Raw genomic sequence first — 5,182 nt, 5'->3', positions numbered from 1 at the left:
AAGTACAATAAAAAAAAAGAAAAAAAAAATAACCAAAAGAACAATTAATGTGATAATGACCCCTCTCCTAGTCTACCCATCAACTGCATCAAGCATTTCAATTAACTGACAATCTTATTTCTTCTACACTTTCCAACTTATCCCATCCATCGTATTATTTCTAAGCAAAATTCAGATGTGAGCATTGAAATAATCAGGATAAAGTATGAAAAGGTACTCCGCCACATTCAAATCAAGGGGGATGTGGATTTTGAATTACACTGAGGTAATTTATACTGAGGCACCATGCCCTACAAATCCTTTGGCAAACATTCAAAATATTTAAAACAAACAATATTGTGTAGACGACCGTACTCATATATTGGTATGAAGAAAAAATGGTACAAGTCCATATAGGGTAATTTCGAAAATTTTAACTAGATTAGCACTTACAAGTTGATGCATAATTCTAAGTTTTCCACTGGAAAAAATACAGGAGGAAAAATTTTTAAAAATAGATATACAGGCTGTTCAAGGAAACCTTATTGCAATAGTGAAAAACAAGGAAAGAAACAAATGTCCAATAGCCGTATATTGGAATACTATCTACCTTTAAAAAGAAGAAGAAGAAGAAGAAAGAATGCTGAGTGGTCTCTAAAATCCACTGTGAAGGGAAAAAAATGAACATGTGGAAAAGAGTGTGCAGATTATACTATCAATTAACGAAGATAAGGGGACAAACACAGGAAATTGTACAAGGAGAGAAGAGTTGAAACAGCAACTGCTGGGGAGGGTTGCTTAAGAATGGATGCTAATAGTACCTGCCTGGTCGAGATCATGGATAACATTATACATTAGATTAGAGATCCTGGGATTTAATCTAGATTCCAAAAAAAAAAAAAAAAGATTGTTTTTAAAAAGTACCTTAGGTTTGGCAACAGGCTTTCCATAAAAGGTATCTATTTTCAAAGGGTTGTAATGACCAACATAAAACTTTTAAACTCCTGTTTTAGTTTTGTCAGAATAGCCAATTCTCTGGCATCTTATGGGACTTTGTGGTATACATGGGGAGTAACTATGCATTTAATTGCTAACCTAAAGGTTTGAGCCCACCCAGAGGGCTTCAGAAGAAAAGCCTGGTGATCTACTACCCAGAAAAAAAACAACAAAAGATCAGTCATTAAAAATCATATGAAATGCCACAACATTGATGAGCCTTGAAACATTATGTTGAACAAAATAAGTCTGTCACAAAAGGACAAAAACTGTATGATCTCACTTATATGAAATAAGCAAATACATAGAAACCAAAGATTTGTGGAGGTTATCAAGGCTGGGAGCGAGGGGGAAGGAGAGTTTTTGCCCAGGTGTCATTGAGATTATGTTAATGATGGTGAAATAATTTGGAAAAGGATGATGAGAATGGTTGAGAACTTGAAGTACCTTAGTGTCACTGAATTATGCATGTCAAAATTGTTGCATTGGCAAATGTTTGGATGTGTATATTTTCAACACAATAAGAAAAAGTAAAAAAGAAAAAGAAAGCCCTACTGAGGACAGTTCTACTCTGACACACAGAGGTTTTCCCTGACTCACAGTGAACTCGATGGCAATTTTTTTTTTCTTCTTCATGGAAATAAGGTAAAAAGAAGAGGACGTGCACAACTCACTTGTTTATTCTTCAGATACTTAGACATACACAAAATGAGCCAGATTATACAAGCAAGTGAGCATACAACAGTGAACCATACAATCACCTTTTTGCCCCCACTTGACTTACAGTGTTATAAGGATCTTGGTTTCACCATATTCGTGGCTGGATGTCAATGAGAGGAAAAGTTTCCTGATAATCTCATATGAAGAGCTGCATCAGGTATCCATTCTTCAAAAAAATTTACTCTCCCTCATCAATATCACAAAAATCTAATTTCTGACAGCAGCCATCACCTCCACCCCAGGGTACTCTCTATTTCTTTACAGGGTTCGATAATTTGTTGCAAGGGCCTCTCTGCCAGTAACTGGCCCATCTCATAGCCAGTGTAGCAGCTCACTAAGCTCTCTCAGCTGCTGCTCTCCTAGCAAGAACGCTCCACTCTGTGCTGAGGTACTGGCAGATCTAATTGGGGGGAATTTCAGAACTAAAATTAAGCACTCCATCCAGAAATTAAACCGAGGATTTTACTTCTATACTCCTGATAACCAGTCGTCTTCTGTTAAAGTTGTCATTTGAAACACAAAGCTCAGTCATACTTGTTAAGAGTGTTCCCACAGCTGGCCTTAAAAAAAGCTTCATTGAGTTATTAAAGTAAATTAGAGCCTAGAAATAGGCATGTTGTTTTAATCACCTTAAGAAGTTTCCCAGTAAGCATAAGCATTATCTCTCTTCTCTCCCCTATATAAGCAGATTTTATTTACACTTTCCTAACTAATGGTCAGTTCTATATTAAAAGATTCCAATTAAGTTGTCCCAGCTGCAAATATATCACTAACTTCCACATCACTAAACTTTCATGTCAAAATTGTTTATACTTTTCATTTTAGAAATATTACCTTAAACTGTATCAAATATGAGAGATTTGTATTAGACTAGAAACTGATGTAAAGACAATTTCACAGTTAATTGCCACCCTTGTAAATCTCACCTCCTTTCCTGCCATTGCTTTGATGTGAAATTGTTATCTGTACTCACTCTACTTGTTAAATATCTCTTTGTTTTCCCTGTAAGGCAGAGCATACCATTACAGCTAAACTGAACACCATGCTTTCCCGCGGTTCATTCCTTCAATAAATTGTATTTGTTTAAATAACAAATTGGACTGTTGGTCCGAGGACAGCCTTAAAGATCTTTCTCTTATAAATGCCCTTCTATCTCTCGTTCTCAGATGGCACATGTGCAAATGCTTCGGACAATATGTAAGCATGCTGTGTAAAACTTGATGTGCTGTTCAGCTGAAAGTTCTTAAAAATTGTGTTATTACATAGTACAGCCATGATTTAAACACAAGTATCAGACAGAGAATTGAGTTCCATCTGCGTGGGGTGCATATCTTATTTCTTATTTCTAATAAGCATGTGTGTATAAAATCCCTCTAGAAATTGTCCTTGAAAATCGAGACCATTCCCTCTTATTTCTACAGTGATATGGACTTAGGAACAGAGGAGTTCAATACTGATCTTGGTATCATTATTTTATTGTCATTTCATTTCTTCCTCTCCATTACTTTCAACTAACCTCAGTTTTCTTTTTTGTCCAATGTATGCTTATCCGGTGTATATCACCTTTCAGAGCAGCCTAAACAATTCATCCTCTTTCTGCTTCATTTCATTTTTTTCTCTACCTCATCATTGTCCTGTCCTTCCTATGCTTGTTGTTCTTTTTCCCTGTTGATTTTTTTTCATGCCCTCTCCCTTGTGTTTCTTATTCCAGGATATAAGGGCCAGTGTGGAGAGGATCAGCTACTTCTTGGGCAAGAAGCTGCACACAGAAGAACTCAACTCCATCCTCTAGAACGTATCCTTCAAGGTCATGAAAGATAATAAAATGAGCAATTTCTCCCTAATATAAGATGATATAATGGGTCGCAGCAAAGGGAAATTGATAAGAAAAGGTAAGAGAGAGTTTTCTGACTTCAGGACATGAAGGAAATGGACAGACAAATCACCTGCTTCTTTGATACCCTCAAGACATGGCACAAGGGAAGTATTCGAAACTTTAGATACAGATACATGGGTGGATACACTGCTAGGAAATTATGGAAGTTATCCTAGATCAATTCCATTGTATCAATACAATTGAGTCAAGGTTATCAGCTGAGAAAAAAAATAGGGAGAAGTTATTGAAAGTAAAGCAAGAAAAGTGGATATGCTCTTTATGGCATCATGACTGAGTGTCATTGGTTATCATTTTAAAGAAAGATTAGTGAGCAGGTTTGTATTATGTCCTGTCATGTTTCAAGTTGTGTTTGTCTTGAATTAAAAGAACAAGAAATACATTCTACATCGCGAGAAGGGGCAAGGGAGCTGAAAGTGCAAGAGAGTAAATATAATAGTCAATCCTGATATTTAATCTGGATAATGAAGTAAATTAATTCATGAGGGGACTGCAGGATAGTAAAAAGAGGTGGAACCAATAGATTAGGAGTCTCAGTGGAATTGAAGTATTGGAGAAACTGAGGTGCTGATGTGAATGATCAGGAAGCATAGAAGCTAATATTCTGAGAATGGGATTTGTGAAAGTCAGATCATGCAGGAAGAATGCATAATGAGAAGATAAAGCGTGTAACTTTGAGTTGAGTGGGGTATATGATCCTTAGAAAAGTAACAACCAAGGAACAGAGATGAGAGTATTAGAAGAATCATAATCTAGAAATTGAAATCACCAAAGAATTTTTATTACAATTTTTATGAAGAGTGTTCCAGGGAGTTATGAGCTTAAATCTTCATTCAATGTGAGGGTTTGACCTAGGCATGGTGGAAAGCCACAACAATGCGATAGCCTGGTGTTGGGTGCTATGAGATTCAAAGGTGGAGAGTAAAAAGGAAAGAGGATAGTCTGGAGGCAAGTGTGAGGAGCAAGAACAGCATTTGTACCTGTATGATCAAACCAGGGATACTTGTGACATGGAGAAAAAACAGCTCCTATCTTAAAAAGATGTTGGGAGTGTCAAATGACGTATACATGTAAAATCCTAACAAAAAAAATGTCTGACATAAAAGTATTACTAAATGCCCGTTACTTATTATTATTGTTGTTTCTTGTCATATCTATTCAGTCTTCACAATATTGTGAGGCAGATACAATGTTGGTAGTGTGCTCTGGCAATTGGAGAAGTTCAAATGAGGTCTTGAGAGGCAAGTTACAATTCTGACGTGGACTTATTTTTGATAGTTGACAGGAATCACTGGAGATTGGAAAAACCATTTCAAAGTCGCTGAGGGTGAAGCCTTTGATAAAATACAGCAAGAGAAGATTGGGGTACTTCCTCAAGGGATTTTCTCATGGAGATTTGGCCTAATATTTACAAATCTGGCATGGATACTGATTTCCTTTATATACTTCTGCACAGGATTGCTTTTATGAAGCATAACTTGTATCACCACGTTCTGGAGACTTTAACTCTGCAATGCAATTATACATTTAATAATTGAAAGCAACTCAGTACCTTATCAACTTTATGAGCCTGCCTCAAAATATTATGTAATA

The sequence above is a fragment of the Trichechus manatus genome, unplaced genomic scaffold (genome assembly GCF_000243295.1).
Source record: "Trichechus manatus latirostris isolate Lorelei unplaced genomic scaffold, TriManLat1.0 scaffold00176, whole genome shotgun sequence".
Classification (NCBI taxonomy): Eukaryota; Metazoa; Chordata; class Mammalia; order Sirenia; family Trichechidae; genus Trichechus; species Trichechus manatus.
Note: the sequence above shows the minus strand (reverse complement) of the source record.